Source organism: Schistocerca cancellata, chromosome 6 (assembly GCF_023864275.1).
Source record: "Schistocerca cancellata isolate TAMUIC-IGC-003103 chromosome 6, iqSchCanc2.1, whole genome shotgun sequence".
Taxonomy (NCBI): Eukaryota; Metazoa; Arthropoda; class Insecta; order Orthoptera; family Acrididae; genus Schistocerca; species Schistocerca cancellata.
The window spans coordinates 185,865,744-185,887,917 of NC_064631.1; positions in this window are offsets into that span (position 1 = coordinate 185,865,744).

A 22,174-nucleotide genomic window follows, 5' to 3' on the forward strand; every position below is an offset into this window, starting at 1 on the left:
TACTCTGGTTTTTCACACACGCATTTCAATTGGGAGTCTGTAGTTTTAATGGCCATATGCGAACGAAGATGCTGCTCAAAATCGTCAATATGTATATTATTAACACGTAGAGAGTTTTTAACATCACTATATGCTTCCTCTATGCTAGGGACCCAACGATTCAGTCTCTCGAGAGCAAACCGTATAGAGGAGCCTAGGTTGAATAATTTGATAACTGACGGATGTCTTAGATAGACGCTGTTGTCACCTGATTTAATGCATAAGGCACAGTCATCATATACAGTAGTAATAGAAAGTGTAACATCGGCAAGACGAATGTCTGGTGGGGAATGAGTTGGATCATATTCGGTGGTCATTTGTTGATTGATGTAGCGCCTGCATGTCAGATCCTGGCCCAGTCGAACTCGGAAATCGGGACTCTAACACTTTTGGAAATATTTTCAATCTCCATTATAGCTTGGATCCCCCAGACATGATGGACGTCTATAGCAATATTCACACGTTTGGAGCCACTGGGGGTTAAATTATATGTCGTGGTGAATAGCGTAGCCGCACTAGACGTATTCTTTTTGTTTACAGAATCTAAACTCGGTGGTTGCATATCACGTGAGTGTTCGATTGTGATGAGTCATATGTCGGCATCCAGTACTGACCACCATTTAGTTGATCTTTAACACCACCAGTGGTTGAAGTCGTTGTGTGGTGAGCAGATCGAGCGTCTTCATCACACAAGTTGCTGAGTGGGACGGAGAGCAGCAACTCCTTGTCCTGCTCCAACATGTGAGCTAGATGGGCTACAGGACCCCACGTGGTCGTTACTGGATCAGATGAGTCGGCTGCCGCTGGTGTAGGTCCGGATGAGATGGTTGATGAAGCTAATGATGATGCAGGTTCTGACGCATCTGCGGAGCTAAGCATGGTGGCGCTTGACTCTGTTGAAAAGATGAATGATTAGATATTAGCGAATAAGTGAAAACATTGAATAATAATAAGGATAATGAACGAGATAGAATAATGTGAAATATGATACTTACTTTTCCGTTTGATCCTGTTCTGAGTGACTGCACTGGAGGTCGACTGGCGCTTCATTTTTGCACGTTTAATCACGAAGACGTGACGCGTACTGGACGAACGAAGTATACGAGCAGTGTGAGAGTGAGGTGGGCCGTGCACTGATTTATATAGGTCCTGCCTAGCGCGTGTATGTAAGCGCGGGGTTGTGACATAGAGAGATGGCGCTAACTCTCTCTATGTCACACCTCGCTACGGCAATAGAGGCTAGACACGCATCACGTGGTGGATACACTGGGTGCGACCTTGTTGTTGTCGAATAACAGTGCTTTGGAATGGTGGCGGTGTTATGATCATGACTACCGCATATCTGTAGGCGGGGGGATGTGTCTCTGACGTCATGGCCGCCATCATGGATAACGGTACTTTGGAATGGTACCGGAATTGGAATGGGACCGGCCCTGTCCCAATACTCTCAGCTAGTGGTCGCCCGGTCGGGGCTGAGTTCCTGCATCTGAGTCTACGCGTTAGGCCGCCGGTCTGCTCGAGTCAACGATGTCAAAGTTAGCGTAAGGAGGTCGATGCGTGAAGCGTTCAGTGAATTCGAAAGTAAAATTCTATGTACCGACTTGACAGAAAATCCTAGGAAGTTCTGGTCTTACGTTAAATCATTAAGTGGCTCGAAACAGCATATCCAGACTCTCCTGGATGATGAAGGCATTGAAACAGAGGATGATACGCGTAAAGCTGAAATACTAAACACCTTTTTCCAAAGCTGTTTCACAGAGGAAGACCGCACTGCAGTTCCTTCTCTAAATCCTCGCACAAACGAAAAAATGGCTGACATCGAAATAAGTGTCCAAGGAATAGAAAAGCAACTGGAATCACTCAACAGAGGAAAGTCCACTGGACCTGACGGGATACCAATTCGATTCTACACAGAGTACGTGAAAGAACTTGCCCCCCTTCTAACAGCCGTGTACCGCAAGTCTCTACAGGAACGTAAGGTTCCAAATGATTGGAAAAGAGCACAGGTAGTCCCAGTCTTCAGGAAGGGTCGTCGAGCAGATGCGCAAAACTATAGACATATATCTCTGACGTCGATCTGTTGTAGAATTTTAGAACATGGTTTTTGCTCGAGTATCATGTCGTTTTTGGAACCCCGGAATCTACTATGTAGGAATCTGTAGTGTTGGCAGAAGAGCCAACACTGTGTTGCAAGAGGAGGCCGAAATGCACGCGTCAACTCACGCAGGTGTCGCTAGGTCTGAAACAGGATACGTAATGAATGCTATAAAGAAAAGTACGTAGCTGCTGCAATACTTAACTTTAATCCATCAATTGTATACAGCATTCTTGATGATGCAAGTGAGACTCTCTCTAGAAATGGTTAATGGCGCCTTGCTAGGTCGTAGCCATGGACTTAGCAGAGAGGCTATTCTAACTATCTCTCGGCAAATGAGAGAAAGGCTTCGTCAGTGTAGTCGCTAGCAAAGTCGTCGTACAACTGGGACGAGTCCTAGTACGTCTCTCTAGACCTGCCGTGTGGTGGCGCTCGGTCTGCAATTACTGACAGTGGCGACACGCGGGTCCGACATGTACTAATGGACCGCGGCCGATTTAAAGCTACCGCCTAGCAAGTGTGGTGTCTGGCGGTGACACCACAGAATCAACATGGATTCCGGAAACAGCGATCGTGTGAAACCCAACTCGCTTTATTTGTTCATGAGACCCAGAAAATATTAGATACAGGCTCCCAGGTAGATGCTATTTTTCTTGACTTCCGGAAGGCGTTCGATACAATTCCGCACTGTCGCCTGATAAACAAAGTAAGAGGCTACGGAATATCAGACCAGCTGTGTGGCTGGATTGAAGAGTTATTAGCAAACAGAACACAGCATGTTGTTATCAATAGAGAGACGTCTACAGACGTTAAAGTAACCTCTGGCGTGTCACAGGGGATTGTTGTGGGACCATTGCTTTTCACAATATATATAAATGACCTTGTAGATAGTATCGGAAGTTCCATGCGGCTTTTCGCGGATGATGCTGTAGTATACAGAGAAGTTGCAACATTAGAAAATTGTAGCGAAATGCAGGAAGATCTGCAGCGGATAGGCACTTGGTGCAGGGAGTGGCAACTGACCCTTAACATAGACAAATGTAATGTATTGCGAATACATAGAAAGAAGGATCCTTTATTGTATGATTATATGATAGCGGAACAAACACTGGTAGCGGTTACTTCTGTAAAATACCTGGGAGTATGCGTGCGGAACGATTTGAAGTGGAATGATCATATAAAATTAATTTTTGGTAAGGCGGGTACCAGGTTGAGATTCATTGGGGGAATCCTAAGAAAATGTAGTCCATCAACAAAGGAGGTGGCGTACAAAACACTCGTTCGACCTATACTTGAGTATTGCTCATCAGTGTGGGATCCGTACCAGATCGGGTTGACAGAGGAGATAGAGCAGATCCAAAGAAGAGCGGCGCGTTTCGTCACATGGTTATTTGGTAACCGTGATAGCGTTACGGAGATGTTTAACAAACTCAAGTGGCAGACTCTGCAAGAGAGGCGCTCTGCATCGTGGTGTAGCTTGCTCGCCAGGTTTCGAGAGGGTGCGTTTCTGGATGAGGTATCGAATATGTTGCTTCCCCCTAATTATACCTCCCGAGGAGATCACGCATGTAAAATTAGAGAGATTAGAGCGCGCACGGAGGATTTCAGACAGTCGTTCTTCCCGCGAACCATACGCGACTGGAACAGGAAAGGGAGGTAATGACAGTGGCACGTAAAGTGCCCTCCGCCACACACCGTTGGGTGGCTTGCGGAGTATAAATGTAAATATAGATCTAGAGTTGCTAGGGCAACGGTCATTGGCGGTTGGATCGGTCGGTTGGTTGGACGCGCACTGAGACACAAGAGCGTCGGCGCATGTGAGATCCCCAGGTGAGTACAGTGGGCAGCGCCGTATGGAAAGGTGTAGTGGCTTCGCGGTTCACACGAGAGCAACAGGAGCGAAACCACGACATCGGGCTGGCCGGGGCGAGTAGCGGCGCCGTGAGACGGGAGATCGGCGCGGCTTCCTGCGTTCGTTGAAGCGGCTGGCAGCGGACGGTTCGGGACAGCGATGGGGGTGCTGCGCCAGATCTTCTCCAGAAATCACTATTTATTAGAAGTTAAGTGATTGGAGATATGTTGTTTCATTTACTTGTTAATTTGTACTTATTTTTTTGGTGAGGTCACCAGCCGCTTTGTTTTGGGTCATCCCACCATTCTTGCCCGTTTGCCCACCCGCGGGAAGGTGGTTATTTGTGAACTGGGTGGTCCGTTTTTCCCTTGTGGAATTGGGGAGGTTGGTTTAGAGCAATCTGTGGTTCGGGTTGTTTAGTAACCCCCTCCCCCCCTGTCAATCTGCCATACGTTAATAGCTGCCTCTGTCATGTTTGTCGGATTCGGTGTTAACGAATTTACTGCTTAAAGGCCGACTTCTTGAAATATGTTTTTATCTTGCCTACCATCCTGCGATGTGGTATATGTGTAATGTAGAGCATGTTGTACATTTTATGTAAGTCTGCATTTTACGGGTTTTATTTAAATAGTCATTTTAAGTTATAAGGTTGCCACCCTTCCACAGTAAGGGTCTTTTTTTTTTTAAAAAAAAAGGAAATTGCGCTTTCGGTGGCAAATAATTTGAGTGTTGTACCATTTCCATCCCTCTTACGGGGTGCATAGTTTACGTGTTTGTGTGAGTTGTTAAAAAATTTTTAGTTTATAGTAATCTAGTGTGTTGCAGATTTGCACCAGTGTACTCTTTCAGAGGTCATGACTACAGCCGTGTTGAAAGGGAGCAGGCAAGCTTCTCAGCCCGAAGCCTCCTACTGTTAATATTTTTCTTTCTGCCTCTAAATAAAGTTGTAACTTGATATTTCGAGGGTGCTTTTCTGCTTATAATTTTAAATCTGTTTTTGAAAAAGCTTTTAGGAATAAAATTCACATTTGTTAAAAGTAATTTCATTTTCCATCAGCTACTTCCTGGCAACTACTTCCACGCTCACCTAGTGTGATTAAATGAGTTAATGTTGTTGATGAATCGCTAGTAAATAAAGTACATTCTTTAAGAAAAGATTTTGAAAGTAAATTTACGGTTCAAACAGTTTAGACAAGATGATAATAGAATCTTTCGAAATGTGGTGCTACAGAAGAATGCTGAAGATTAGATGGGTAGATCACGTAACTAATGGGTAGGTGCAAAAAAAAAAAAAAAAACTGTGGAGAATTTGTGTCGCAAGTTGACTAGGAGAAGGGGTCGATTGGTAGGAGGCATTCTGAGACATCAAGGGGTCACCAGTTTGGTACTTAAAGGTAGTTTTAGGGGAGCGTGGAGGGTAAAAATCGTAGTGGGAGCCGAAGAGAAGAATACAGGAAGCAGGTTCAGAAGGACAGGAGACAGGTTGCATTAGTTATCCAGAGATGAAGAGCCTCACACAGTATAGAGCAGCATGGAGAGCTGCATCAAACCACTATTCGGAATGAAGACCACAACAACAATAAATGAATAGAAAGGTTTTTTTTCTTCAAAAAAGATGTATAGTGTCATCTAAATTAGTGTTTTGTGTGATGTTATTATTTACATCTGTTGATGAAGAAGTTTCAGGGGTAAGACAAGGCTGCAAGCTGTCTCCACTGTTGTTCATATTATTTATGGATCATATGTTGAAAACAATAGACTGGCTGGGTGAGATTAAGATATGTGAACACAAAATAAGCAGTCTTGCGTATGTGGATGACTTAGTTGTGATGGCAGATTCGATTGAAAGTTTGCAAAGTAATTTTCAGAGCTAGATCAGAAATGTAAGGACTATGGTATGAAGATCAGCATCTCCAAAACGAAAGTAATGTCAGTGGGAAAGAAATATAAACGGATTGAGTGACAAATAGGAGGAACAAAGTTAGAACAGGTGGACGGTTTCAAGTACTTAGGATGCATATTCTCACAGGATGGCAACATAGTGAAAGAACTGGAAGCGAGGTGTAGCAAAGCTAATGCAGTGAGCGCTCAGCTACGATCTACTCTCTTCTGCAAGAAGGAAGTCAGTACCAAGACTAAGTTATCTGTGCACCGTTCAATCTTTCGACCAACTTTGTTGTATGGGAGCGAAAGCTGGGTGGATTCAGGTTACCTTACCAACAAGGTTGAGGTTACGGATATGAAAGTAGCTAGGATGATTGCAGGTACTAGTAGATGGGAACAATGGCAGGAGGGTGTGCACAATGAGGAAATCAAAGAAAAACTGGGAATGAACTCTATAGATGTAGCAGTCAGGGCGAACCGGCTTAGATGGTGGGGTCATGTTACACGCATGGGAGAAGCAAGGTTACCCAAGAGACTCATGGATTCAGCAGTAGAGGGTAGGAGGAGTCGGGGCAGACCGAGGAGAAGGTACCTGGATTCGGTTAAGAATGATTTTGAAGTAATAGGTTTAACATCAGAAGAGGCACCAATGTTAGCACTGAATAGGGGATCATGGAGGAACTGTATAAGGGGGGCTATGCTCCACACTGAACGCTGAAAGGCATAATCAGTCTCAAATGATGATGATGATGATGATGATGATGATGATGACGTAATACAACCAATAAAGCAGATTTTCTTCTACTCTTATACTGAGCATTTTTTTATTTTCCAAAAGCAATAGATTTAGATAACTATGAAAATGATACTCAGAATTTAGGGTGACATTACATTGCTTTCCCACAGGCTTTTAGAACGACTAGTAAAAGATAAAATGTTTTCAATTCTCAAAAATTTAGTGGAATTTTACCGCAGATTACCGAACTAGAAACATAAATAACACAACATATGTTCATAAGCTATCACGTTTGTTTGGTACACTGGCTACAGCTCTTGACCTTCCAAAAATAAAGTAAAGGCTATGAGATGTTCGCGTGGACATCAGTCGTGACTGTATGAGTAACACTAGCAACACATATAGGTGGTCATATGAAAACCGAAATTGGTTTGTGGAGGGGTGTTTCCAAGAACCCCTCTCTGTAAATGTGTTATGGGGCATGACAGAAAGTAAACTGATTGCGTCCGTTGTATTACCGGGAACCGTTGCCTACAGTTTCTTGAAAATGAGATTTCTTTGGTTTCAAAGAAGTGCAATACCAAGGGACGCCAACGCATTCTACTCGTCTGGTGCCACGTCATCCAGATATATCGGCAGAAACGGATTCGTTTCTTGACTATCAAGGTCCCGGACCTTTGCCTGTGTAGGTGGTAAGTCTACGAAGAAAAAGTAAAAACAAGACACGAATCGATAGTTTGTATTGTGAATTGCGCTAAACATAGAAAAGAAAGCCAAGACGAACTCCGAAGAGCTACCCACTGTGCTCTCAAGAGAACAAGGAGGTGAATTGAGGTCTAAAGTGGAATTAATGGCAATCAGCTGTAGACTCAAACACTTAACTATCTTTAGTACCCTCAATGAGTATTTGACTGGTTTATATTCAAACAACTGCTTCTCGGTAACTAGGCTACTGGGCATTGAAATTGCTACACCATGAAGATGACGTGCTACAGACGCGAAATTTAACCAACAGGAAGAAGATGCTGTGATATGCAAATTATTAGCTTTTCAGAGCATTCACACAAGGTTGGCGCCGGTGGCGACACCTACAACGTGCCGACATGAGGAAAGTTTCCAACCGATTTCACTTACACAAACAGCAGTTGACCGGCGTTGCCTGGTGAAACGTTGTTGTGATGCCTCTTGTAAGGAGGAGAAATGTGTACCATCACGTTTCCGACTTTGATAAAGGTCGGATTGTAGCCTACCGCAAATGCCGTTTATCGTATCGCGACATTGCTGCTCGCGTTGGTCGAGATCCAATGACTGTTAGCAGAACATGGAGTTGGTGGGTTCAGGAGGGTAATACAGAACGCCGTGCTGGATCCCAACGGCCTCGTATCACTAGCAGTCGAGATGACAGGCATCTTATCCGCATGGCTGTAACGGATCGTGCAGCCACGTCTCGATCCCTGCGTCAAGAGACGGGGACGTTTGCAAGACAAAAACCATCTGCACGAACAGTTCGACGACGTTTGTAGCAGCATGGACTATCAGCTCGGAGACCATGTCTGCGGTGACCCTTGACGCTGCATCACAGACAGGAGCGCATGCGATGGTGTACTCAACGACGAACCTGGGTGCACGAATAGCAAAACGTCATTTTTTCGGATGAATCCAAGTTCTGTTTACAGCATAATGATGGTCGCATCCGTGTTTGGCGACATCGCGGTGAACGCACATTGGAAGCGTGTATTCGTCATCGCCATACTGGCGTACCACCCAGCGTGACGGTATGGGGTGCCATTAGTTACACGTCTCGATCATCTCTTGTTCGCATTGACGGCACTTTGAACAGTGGACGATACATTTCAGATGTGTTACGACCCGAGGCTCTACCCTTCATTCGATCCCTGCGGAACCCTACTTTTCAGCAGGATAATGCACGACCGCATGTTGCTTGTCCTGTACGGGCCTTTATGGATACAGTAAATGTTCGACCGCTGCCCTGGCCAGCATATTCTCCAGATCTATCAGCAAATGAAAACGTCTGGTCAATGGTGGCCGAGCAACTGGCCCGTCACAATACGCCACTCACTACTCTTGATAAACTATGGTATCGTGTTGAAGCTGCACGGGGAGCTGTACCTGTACACGCCATCCAAGCTGTGTTTGACTTAATGCCCAGAAGTACCAAGACCGTTATTACGGCCATAGGTAGTTGTTTTGGGTACTGATTTCTCAGGATCTATGCATCCAAATTGCGTAAAAATGTAATCATATGTCACTTCTAGTATAATATATTTGTCCAATGAATACCTGTTTATCAACTGCATTTCATCTTGGTGCAGCAATTTTAATGGCCAGTAGTGTAATAAAAACTAGATATTTCATTTGTGTAATGTTTTATTCTATTAGTGTACATTGCCATCTCGTAAAATATTTACAATTCATCCTAAAAAATACATTTAATCTGTATGACAGAGAATGGTTTTCCTTTCATTATTCATAAGAAGTCGCCTTTGCTTCGACTATCTGTTGTGCAATAGTGAACGAGAGATTCGAGCCTTCTACTTCCCAGTAGATTTTTCCTTCCAAGACGCAACACGCATTCATTTCCGTGGGTGCCACAGGTTGTCGTGCACAGTTCACGGTAGCTTTCGTGTTCCCGTGTATTACGGGCCTCGCCGGAAATGAGCCCCGGTCACAGCGACAGGACATCTAGCGTCCGCCTGCTGCATAATGCAGCGCCGTCGCTGTCGCTGTCGCCGCTGCCTTCTCGTGTTTCGTTAATGAGGCGTCTGCCCTGCCGAGGACTCGGTAATAATCTGATCTACAAAAACGAGACCTTAACTTCCTGATTTACGTTCATATCATTTCGCTTACACAACATGGCCTTGCACAGGCCGACATGTCTAACATTCATAGCTATTCTTCACGTATTAAATAAGTTCTTCTCGTATTAAATATAAATAGAAATGAGTGACATTCCACCAAATGAAAATAGTTAAATGTCGACGGAAAAAGTAATTTCTGCCTAAGCTAAGCCGTAAGGTAATTATTAGATCCCCTGAGCGGTTCCTCGGTTAAAACATCATAATGGCGGAAGACATCATGTACTCTTGACAGCAAAAAAAGTGGGTCACTGCCGAATACAACTAACATAATGTAGTGTGTTGCAGGTCCTCTAAACACCAAAACCGCGTGGGGTATAGTCGTTTCACTACGCACAATGGGTACTACAAGAGACTACTAGAGACCAAAAGTCTTTATAGCAGTCAGTCTAAGCGTCAACTAATATCGTCATACAAAATATATTAGAAAACGCGTTCTTAGCGATGAGACACCCCATAACACTCATAAACTAACTTTAATTACAACAAGTAACATTCCAAAAGATCTCAATAAACGGATTATTTTACATATATCGTACAGTAATCCTTAGTCAAAATTAAATACTTGAGACAATATATGGAGTTACAAAGCTGTACAGCAATTGGAAAAACTTCTTCGCTCTCGAAAAGGTCTTCTATCCACGTGCTGAATGTCGCTCTACGGCAAATGGCTCTGGAAACTGGACATTGGACGAACCAGTAAAAAAATGCGATTAACAGCAACAAGCACTCTACGGAAATTTCAACATTAACAGCGAATCACCAGTAATATCATTGTTCTCGTAACACATCAACAGCTACGTGTACACAAATTTGAACTTTAAATGACATGACCAACGTCGTCATTCTGGACCTGGATTCAAAGCCAGCACCTACAGCCATTACTAACTAAGCTAAGCTTTGTTTGTCCCTTATTGAGACCCGATCACGAGGCACAAAGAGGCGTGAGGTATTGACGTTTACATCAGTATCAGTTATCAATTCAGATCCTGAAAATAAATGACGAAAATGTTTATACTGAACTGGTAATCCTGTCATAACATTTACCTTCCTGGGAACTACCCCCAACGACGTTTAATATGGTGTCATTCACAAGGAAAAGTGTATGCTCATGTTTAAAATTAAAATTCCATAATTTGGATGCAAACCCAGCACCTAATCGGATTGTTAACGAAGTACGTAAAACCAGAAGTTAAACACCAAATGTTTTCACCAATAGCGAGATGTTGGAACCATAAATGACGATAGAATTGTTTTTGCTTGACTGGGATTCGAACCCAGCATCTAGCGCCGTCGTTTTCTAGCCAGGAACAGACGATAAATAGCTATTGTTGGTTCACAAGTAGCTAGATATGTGCATGTTTAGCTGCACATCAGGCGACGAAAAGTTCTGTGCTGAATGGAATTCAAGCCCCGCGCACGTGGTCATGAAGACACTTTAACTATCAAATTCTTTTCCAATAATAGCTAGGAGTGGCATGTTTGTACTGGCTAGAAGTTGAATCTACAACATATCGTCGTTGGTGATCACAACGAACACAACGTCAAACCTAAATCCGTTTTCGCCAGTAGGATGGAGAGGAATGTTTGAACTTGAAAAGATGTAAGGAAACGTTTTATCGTGTAATGTTGTGTTAAAAAGCTGTGAGTTGAAACGAACACGTTACAGCTGACAACGCACGAAGAGACGTTGAAAATGCAACTATTTTTCACTAGTAGTTCAGAGCGCATATGCTAGGGCTTGAAATGAAATAATGAATATTTTGTGCTGATCAGGATTCGAAACCAGATAGGTGCTTTTCGAGGAGGCCTAGTAGAGTTTGCAGTCTTGGGGAACACAGTGAAATCGAATTGGAATCCCAGTCCACCACCACAATTTTCAACGTCTCAGTTTAAAATAAAGTAAGAGCCTTGTGAACTTACATGGCCATTGGTTCATTAAATGAAATACGTTTTCTAGTTTACGTCGGCTTGCTGCTGAAGAAATGCAGACTTGTCACTTGCAAAGTGACGTCCCGTTCTGCGTACAGCATTCGCACTGACGGAAGCATCACATTTTCCAATATGTGGGCATACTGAACGGTGTCCAGGGTTCCTTCTACCCTGTGAAGAATTCCCGCCCCTCTCGCAGAAATCCAAGCCCAGCAGGTAACAGATAGCCGGCCACTTCTTCTCGTCGAGGTTACATATTCGCGACGATGGCGAGTCCCTTGCGGCCTGTAACCGATTCGTGGACCGTCGTTACTGGTGGAAAACACCTTCACATCAGTGAAAATGACGTTGTCCCCCGACGCCCTCAGATGGAGCTCCGCAAATGCTAGCCGGTATAAAACGTTGTCCTCGCTGAGCTCTTGTTTCACGGCGAATCGTCGTGCATGCAGTCCAGCGTCCCTCAGCCTTCGGCGAATCGTGTTACTGGAGCCGGGGAAGTTGGTCTCCCGCCGCAACTGCTTCGCGTTCAGAAAGGGATTTTCTCTGCTCCTAGACACTAGGTCCCTGTCTTCCTGCTGTGAGCTCACTCTCTTCCTGCCTGAGCCAAGAGCCCTGTTGGTGGTGCCTCTTTCAAGGCAGATCCTCCACCATCTCGTTGCAGTGTTATGTGGTACGCCATACCGTCTGCCAGCTTCTCTTATGGAACATCCTCTTCTTCAATGAGAGCGACGACTCTATCTCGAATAGGCCTCTCTCAGTGAGTCCTTACGGCAGACAGCCTGATGTGTATTTCTGCTTGCCGCTCTTATACTGATGCCAGGAGAGGAGGTAAACATATCTACGTCAAACGGAGCGACAGAGGCAGAGGCATGCGGCGCAGCCGTGCTGGCTCGTCCGGTGCTGTTGGCCCACCAATGCCACCGCAGCTCGCTCACTTCCATCTCGCCTCGGCCAGCCTGGCTGGCCCGTAGCTCGCGAGCCGCGGCTAGTACAAACCTGTGCCGCAACGCCACGATCACCCCTTGAAGGCTCGAAAGTTACACCTAACCTACCCAAGTCTGTAGTATAAACTAACGCAGCTACAACTATTATGCTATAACATGTGTAGGCACACCTACAGTTGACGATTCATTCAAATATTTGACAAACAATACGTTCAAAAATACATTCATTTTAAACATAGCTACCACGAAATATTTCACCTAGCTAGCAATATCATGACGCAGGAAACTATTCTTTCTTGTAAGCGCTCTGCATTAGATGTAGACTTAAGAAAACGTGTATTCAACCACGACAGCTAAGTGGAATGTAAAAGTAAACAGGTTTGGCGGCAGCTTCTCCATATAATAGTATACACGTAGTATATAATACACGTTTTGTGCACTTGTAACATGTACTCAGTGTCTCTGAAACAATAAGTGCTGCACGACGGAAATTACTTTCTGCTGAGGCACTTCATTTACGTCTCAATGATACACGACTACTAGAGAACATTGCTCTTTACGGCAGTCAATCCACTTGTAAATTAACACCATGATATCGCAGATATTAGGCAACACGTTACTAGTGATGAGAAAGGCCTTAAGGTTTGCAACTAAATATGCTACTCCTAGCTGCTACTGTATAAGAATTTGATTATTAACGTGTCTTCATAACCATGTGTGCGGCGTTCGACTCAGTCAGCATGGACGTTTTCGTCGCCTTATTTCTTGTTAAACGTACGCACATCTCGCTAATGGTGGACCAACATTGTACATTTCTCGTCTGTTCCTGGTTAGACAACGACGGCGGTAGGCGCCGGGTTCGAATCCCGGCCATGCAATACAGCTTCAGTGGTCATTTAAGTTCCAACCTCACTACTGGTGACAAACTGTGATATCTACATTATTATTTTACGTACTTATTCAACAATCCGGTTTGGTGCTTGGTTCGCGTCCTTGTCACCAGCATTACATGATGGCATTTCAACTTTAAACATGTGCATCCTTTGTTCCTTGACAATGTAACAATGTACAACGTCTTTCGAGGTTAACTACCAAGAAGGTAACTGTAATGTTAGGGTTCCTGGTTTCATACAAACATTATCGTCATTTACGTTCAAGTTGAGAATTGATAACTGATACTGGTGGAAACGTCAATATCTCACGTCTCTTTCTTCCTAGTGATCGAGTCTCGATAAGGCACAAAGCTTTGCTTGGTTAACAATGGCTTTATGTTCTGGGTTTGCATCCAGATGCAGAACGAACACGTTGGTCATGTCATTTAAAGTACAACTCTGTGTACAAGTAAATGTTGATGAGTAATGTGAACAATGATACTACTTGTGATGCGCTGTTAATGTTGGGATTTCCGTAGAGTGGTTGCCATGGTTAATAACGTTTTCTTTTAACTGCTTAGTATTATACAAAGTTGATGCGAAACCACTCCCCAATGCACGTTGAACGACGTTCAGCATGCGTTGGGTAAACTTTTTAGACAGCAAAGAACTTGTTTTCAAATGTCATACAACTTTATAAATTCATATACTGTCTCAAATATTTAGTTTCCCATAATGTTTGAAATGTCACTTATTGTAATTAAGTTTAGTTTACAAACATTAAGGACTGTCTGATCTCTTCTGTACGGTCGTTGTGTTACTTTACATCTGGACAGACTGTCACAAAGACCGGTGATCTCTAGTATTCTCTGGCGGTATCCATTGTGTATCTTACGACTGTACTGTGGAGGGTTGCGACGACATGCAACACAGATATGCTATGTTGGTTGCATACATTCAGGTGTAGGCTACACGTTGGAATTCAGACGTGACCCACTTTTTTTGCTGTCGAGTGTACATATCTGTTTAGACACAATATTCGACGATTTACTGTAGCAGCACAGCAGGTGGACATAAGGTTAGATTGTGGCAAGACTCACGATAATTAACTGAATTCTCTCTCCTCCCACACAGACCCAAAGGTACCGACTGGCCGCCGTGTCATTCTCGGCCCTCAGGTGTCACTGGATGCGGATATGGAGGAGCATATGGTCAGCACTCTGCTCTCCTGGCCGTATGTCAGTTTCCGAGACCGGATCCGCTACTTCTCAATCAAGTAACTCCTCAGTTTGTCTCACAAGGGCTGGCTGAGTGCACCGCGCTTGCCCACAGCACTCAGCAGACCGGATCATCACCCATCCAAGGGCTAGTCCAACCCGACAGCGCTTAAGTTCGGTGATCTCACGGGAACCGGTGTTACCACTGCGGCAAGGCCGTTGGCAACTGAATTCTACAACTACATAAATACTCTGCTACCCACTACACGAGGGTGCTTTGGTAAGTCTGGTAAAAAAGAAAGAAAAAATGTTAGTTTCGTAAACAGGTCACCTTGCTTCGCGACATAGGCTCCTTTGAGGGGTATATACCTAACACAGCTTTCCTCCAGCTTTTTCATCCCATCTGAAAAGTAGGTTCCATCAAACTCCACAAAATACTCATTGATTGCAACTATCACTTCCTCATTTGGTGATAATTTCTTCCTAGCAGGCCAATGTTTCAAGTTAGGGAACGGAAGGAAGTCACTTGGTGGTTAAGTCTGGTGATGGTCCATCCCCAACAATGAAGCGTAATTAGGTCCAGTTACGATTCTGTCTTTTTCCAAGTAATTCCTTGGGAATTGCATAAAAGAGTGGTTGTCATCTAGCCAGCTGACAAAATGGTCTTCGCCTTCTTCGGTGCGCTTTAAAGGTATTATACATTGTTTTCACTGCCGTGGTACGTACAGATCTCATCAGACTGTAACAAATCTGTGCGAAAAGTATTGTCGAGTGCGGTTAAACCTCGACAGGCGTTGTGTTGAAGTTCTGTGTCCATTGCGCTCTTGGACGACTGTGAGCAGCTGGGGCACGAACGACACCCGCAGCTTATTCATAGCCAATTCTGTGTGCAGGATGTCGTGCACTCGCTCAGGTGAGATGCCTACAGTCCTAGCTGCCTCACGAAGTTTTATTCGGCGGTCTTTCATTACCATACCGTGGATCTCGTCAACCGTTTCCTCTGTAATGACCACATTTAAATTCATTAATCCAAAAGTAACTGCTCTTCAGTGACGGTGCGGGGTACGCATGGACTTAATCCAGTTCAGTCCTTGAAATGAAAAAGTTTAATAACAGCACGAAACTTTGTTTCCTCCATTTTCAATCGCAGTCGACACTCTGACCAATTCAGACGGCTGTCAACAGTGAACTGTACGCTGTGTATTACACTCTAGCTGTCGGATGTGAACGCTGCACAGGAGTCTTACGTTATAACACAGATTTAGAGCATACCATGGTCACATCATCGTGTCTCTCACATGACCGCAATCAGCGAATCCGGCATGATACTTTCATCACCGATCGTCCATGCATTCTAGTTGTTAATTATGTCTTTAATACCGCACTGTGTAGAAGTATATTAATAATCTATATCTCTATATTCTATATCTACGTATAAAAGGATTGTGTATATATGTACTAACAATTTTTTTCCATGACCATCCACTGCCACCCAGTCGTTGTTCTGGTAGTAGATAGCCCTTGATCTCTTGCTATCAGTAAGCGAATTTGGTCGCAGTGCGTGGAACAGTGAAATAGTCTTAGGAAAAGCTAATAGTCCGTGACTTGCTAACTTTTCCATTCTTGTGAATGTGCGTGTATTGTTTCATTCGCCCGACATAATATGATGCCCGCGACTTTTCATCATTCAAACATTAACAACGACGTATAATATCAAGCAGGTCAATCTCTCTGTGCGTTTTCGTCAATCACACTTTACCGACGAACAACAGAGGCTCAAAGAAAAAAAAATCCAGATAGCCTCGAACATAAAAACAGTCGTAACTAACGAACAGATAATAGGAAGGTACATTACATTCATTTCGGATAAACATTTCGCTTATTCTTGATGAAAAATTTCCTTTATATAAATTAGCTCGTTTTCGTCAATCACTTCGCTAGTGCCTAATGAAATAAAATAACTTTCAGTCATTTCCAGATTTATCTGAATACTGTTACGTTAAGACAGCATTGGCCGCGTGGTGTTACACGTTGCTAAATATGTCTGCGTAACGTAATATTAATGCCAGTATGGAATGAACAGGGTGAGGTCTGTATAATCCACAAATGTGGTAAAGTTTAAAATTAAAGCAAAATTTAGCTATTTCTGAGAGAACAAACAGTTCCACACCGCGCATTACATTGAGATATCTGCCAACCGTTATCACTCACTTCCACCCACCACATTATGGGTGGAATTCGTTGAGGACTCTATCACCATTCCATTCCATTATGAATGAAACAATAAGAACATTTTCAAAGAGACGTAAAGTTCAATGGTCATAATTTATTTAGCTTCACCTAAGAGCATTTATTGCTTCATATTTCGCACCGTTTTACCCACCAAACTCACCCACTGCCACTAACCGCGACCAAACCAACCTTAGTAGCAGGGTAACCGCATTCGCAATATCCTTAATGAGATAAACGTCTGTATTCATCTTACATTTAGAACAGTACTCATGCTTTTTTACATACCATACACTCTGACCCAGGCCACGCAGGGTTTCTCAGTTAGTTATTTATGTCATATTGTTGTATGTAATACATGTTGCCTGCTACCCTTTGAATCAGAAAGAACAGAAATTTCATATAAAGTAGGTACATTCGTTGTAATAGCTTAAGGCAAAACGATGTAATCCATTTTATTAAATATTCCTTTCTATTAAGTATTCAGTTTTATTAAGCATTAGATTTAAGAACGACTGTAAGTTTGACGGGAGATAGACTGTAGCCCATTGACGCGGACCAACATCCGGTCGCAGGTCTTACTGCCGCTGAGCAGTGCTGTGGAATGTCTGGAGGCCGGCTGGTAGCCAGCGGATGGTGTGAAGACGTTATATGAAGCGAGGAGGCAGTTACGCTAGGCGAGTCGTAAGAACAGTGTTCCAGTGATGTTTTAAGTAGACGCCATGTCGTCACTCTAGAACTTCAACAGTTTTCCTACCATGGACCAATTTGGCTCACTTACACGATCAGCGAACGGGTCACACACTGAAATCTACTGTGATTTCAGGGCTCTGATAGAGAGTGAATTGCGATCCGTGTGCCTGATCGCTAGACCGTGGCCGCAATCGATTCACAGGTGCTGCCTCCACACGTCTCACTTCCTCCGCCGCACACATCTCGCCAGCTGCAAGTCATGTCGCCGCGCGAATTAAACAGGCTATTGGTTACCAGTAGGCAAGGGAACCTACTCTGGCGAAGGGGGAGGGGCGGGAAGGTACAAACATTGACGTTTCATTAGTAACGCCAAATCTTGTCACAAAAGTCACTGACTGGAAAGTATGGGTCAGAATAACGACAAGTGACCACAATCTAATAACCTTCACAATAGGGAGTGCCACTGGGACATGTGGTGGGAGATACAGCTTAATTATAATATGAAAAACTGGGACCGCCTGGCGGAAGAGTGCGACGCCGATATTGCCGCATGGTGATGAAAACGTGGAGGAGTACGCCGAAGAACTGGTACAAGCAATTACCAGGGTGGTACGAGGAGCTGTACCAACCAGGAGGAGAACCGTCGCGGCCACCCCCACACCATGGTCTGTCGAAGTGGGACAGATGAGCCTGGCCGTAAGGAGGGCGAGGAGGTATTACCAGCGGAGTGTCGTCTGGGGAGAAAAACAACGATGGCTGCAAGTCTACAGAGAGAGCAAGGAGCAGTTTGAACAGGAGCTCAGGATAGTCAGGATGAGGAGTTTGGAAAACTACGTGCAAAGCCATCTGGCTACAGACCCCTGGGGTGTCCCATACAAACTTGTACGGGAAAAAATAAGATCACCAATGGTATTATGCACCATCAGGGACAGGGACCGGGACGGGTACTTGGCAGGAAACTGCCGAGGCCCTCCTTCAGGTCCTGTTGCCTGACAATGAAGAGAAAGATGACACAGAAGAACAGAAAAGAAGAGAAGACCTAAGGGCCTAGGAGAGCAACATCATGATCTACCCCCTTCTCTGAAGAGGAAGTAGCTGCCCAAATCAAGGCCCTTGAGAGGTGAAAGGCTCCTGGCCCAGACGGCATTACTGCGGATGTGCTACAATTCCTCGCCCCCCCCCCCCCCCCCCCCCCCCCAGCTGGTGGCACCTCTCACAAAGTTGTACAACGAGCGCCTAAGACTCGATAAATTCTTACAAATTTGGAAAAAAAGGAAATATAGTGACAATCAAAAAGGGTCCGGAAAAAGATCCCCCAGAAATTAAATCATACAGACCTATCTGTCTATTGGACCTACTGAACAAACTTTTTGAGGCTGCTAGCAGACAGACTGACAGCACACCGTGTACTGTGCGGGATGCGTGACAGACAAGTCGGTTTCCTGTCGGGGCGGTCGGTGTCTGACGCAATTACCCTGGCTGCCGATGTCTGCGACTCTGCCCCGCACAAGTATGTCGTCGGTATCATGGTGTGTATCAGTGGCGCCTTTGACGACCTATGGTGGCCCTCACTCTTCTCTTGCTTGCGGGAGAAGGACTGTCCACGGCCACTATATGGCTGTCTAAGGAGCTATTGTGCAGACAGGGAGGTCTGGCTATCGGCCCCTAGCGTCAAAGTTAGTAAGAGAGTAACGAAAGGATGTCCTCAGGGCTCTGTCCTGGGACCTCTCTTTTGGGACATCAACATGGAGCCACTTCTGGAAGACCTGAAAAGTAGTGACGATGTGCTAGAGGTCATAGCCTACGCTGACGACCTCCTCCTGCTGGTCGGTGGCCAGAGCCGCGAGGATTTAGAGCCCAAAGTAGAGAGAGCCATAACTATTCTGACAGCATGGTGCCGCAAGGCAAAAGTGACAATCGCGCCTACTAAGTCAACATATCTGCTACTTAAAGGTCGACTTGTCAGAAACACAGCAGTAAGAATTAATTTCTCACCAGCTCTTCGGCGCCGTTAGGCCCGATATCTAGGTGTAGTCATCGATGAGAGGTGGAACTTTGCATTACAAATTGATACCGTACATCAAAGATCTCTAGTGCTGCTAAACAACCTCGTCGGAATAGGTCATAAATGTTTCCGTCTTCCACCTAACCTAATAAAACTTTACCATAACAGCATCCTAACATCAATAGTAGTATATGGATCACGGGTCTGGGCACACAGACTCACGAGGGTCATGCCTGCCATGGCCATAAGAAGGGTGCAGCGTAATATGCTATTTCTTCAGCAGGAGCATACAGAACAAGTCCTGGAAGGGCGCTTCTAGTGCTAATAGGGATCTGTGCACTGGATATCAAAATCAGAGAGCAGGCTGCATGGTAATGGATGAAGAAGGAGAGGAGGGTAAAAGTAATGGAAATGATGGGGGTCTATACTGGGGACAAGCAATAAAAGAAGAGAGGGTTAGAACTATGGCCGGATCAGTGGAATAACAAGGAAGCGGGGCGCAGAATCTATGGGCTGTTGGTAGATATAGAGGAAAGTTTAAAGTTAACATACTTCATGCCTACGAGAGGACTGCTGCACTTCCTTACTGGACATGGGCTCTAACCGACGTACCTACGTCGGTTCGAGAAACAGGCTACACCAATGTGTGAGTGGCGTTGTGCAAGGCACTCCAGAACATGTGGTGTGTGAGTGTCCCCTCTTCTATGACGTAGCAAATCAATTAAGACAACAACTTCCAAACAACGACACGCACCACCTGCTAAGGCAAGAGGACACATTCAATGTCTCAAACAAACGCTTTAGTGCTTACTAAATGAACCTGTAACTACATGCGCTGTTCTTCTCTGCCTGATCTTTAAATCCTCTATGAATCTCGTCTGGTCTTAATCCCATGCTGTTCATCAATGTTCAGGTACACGTCGACCGAGGGTTTTGCACACTACCTTCATTGTGGGTGCACTACATTTCCTGAGGATTCTCGCAATGAATATCAGTTTATTTGACTAGTCGTTCCACGTCATATCGTTCCGTACACATAACAGTAACCATCAAGGGATGTGAAAAATTCTATCTGGAAGAGAATCCCAGTAGGAATGCAATAGCTTCTTTCTTGTCCTTCCGATAACCAAGAATCTGTTCATCACAATTTATAATTTCAAATTAGCTCTGCCTCTTCTGTGGATCCAAACAAAACAGAACTCTGTTGATTTGGCTCCCTGGAGCCGGAACTGAACGCTGAAATCACCAACTCTCGAGCCGCGCGGGGTAGCCGCGTGGTCTGGGCGCCTAGCCACGGTTCGCGCGACTCCCCTCGTCGGAGTTTCCTCTCTCGGGCATGAGTGTGTGTGTCGTCCCAAGCGTAAGTCACTTTAAGCTAGATTAAGTAGTGTATAAGCATAGGGACCGATGACTTCAGCAGTTTGTTCCAACAGGAACTTATTACCACCGCCATCCAACACTCGAAGATAACTCTTTTCCAACGCAGAAGTCTCCTTCTCGTCGTTAAATTGTCACATCGACAACACATCATCGAGAGCAGAATTGAGGGATTGCATGCTGTCAGCTCTCGTCGACAGGAACTGCCTGCAGTGATACAAGGCTTTCATTAAATTGCTTTTCTCCAGGAAGAGACGTGCTGCCCCCTAGTAACTCGTCACCGCATGTAGGCGTGGTCTTGTTATTGGCCAGCGGCCTCTTGTTGTTGCCTGGCGAGGTACTTGGTGGTCCGTAGCTCTCAGAGCGTTTGCTCGCAATCTGGGGTCATACTGGAAAATCGCGCGTGGCTGCTATGGCCACCCAAGAGTTTTCTTTTCCGCGACTAGCGCGTTATAGGCGTCTTGGTGTTGCCGCTGATACCCCTGAGCCCCATAGCAGGATGCATGTGGTCATCAATATTCTTTACATTTCAAAGCTCCACCAGTCCTTCAGTAACTATCACTGGTCCTAGCTAGGCTCAGGTGAACGTCCCCCATAGGTAATGCTGAACCAATTGGTTGGAGTCGGTGGGGCTGTGCATAATTCAATCATTTGTCTGGATGATGGTGTACCTGGACACTACCATTGACCAGGTACAACGACTAATGAGGGGATTCACCTGATCGAGCGAAACGATTCCACTGATCCACAATCCAATCTCCATTATCCTGCGGCCACTCCAGTCGTAACTGACGATGTCATTAGGTCAACATAGGTCGGTTGGTTGATTGTTTTGGGGGAGATCATCGGTCCCATCGGGTTAGAAAAGGATGGGGAAGGAAGTCGGTCAGAGGAACCATCACGGCATTAGCCTGAAGCGATTTAGGGAAATCACTGAAAACCTAAATCAGGATGGCTGGACGTGGTATTTAACTGTCGTCCTCCCGAATGTAAGTCCAGTGTGCTAACCACTGCGCTATCTCATTCGTCAACATAGGAGCGCTTAGGGATCGTCTGCAGCGGAGCCCTATGTTCAACAATAAGGCCTGAACGCTCTGCTTCAGAACACATAGTCCTGCACCAGCACTGTATTGTATTCTGCCACAGATCGCGACGTATTCTACTTACAGAATGGCAAGTCCTCCCCGCCTCGCGGGACGTGAAACACCTTTTCGCACACTCATCGTTTCACTGTATTTGAACCACTACTCACAGATGCGTGCAGTAGAAGCACACGAGCAGCCAACGAGCTTCGCCTTTTCAGAGACGCAAGTTCCCAGAAGCAGGACCATATAAATCTGCCGTTAGTCAAAATCGATTCTGCCAGTGGAGTTTCACACTGGGGCCCATATCGTCGGCACAATAATTTCCAGTTCCGCCCTGC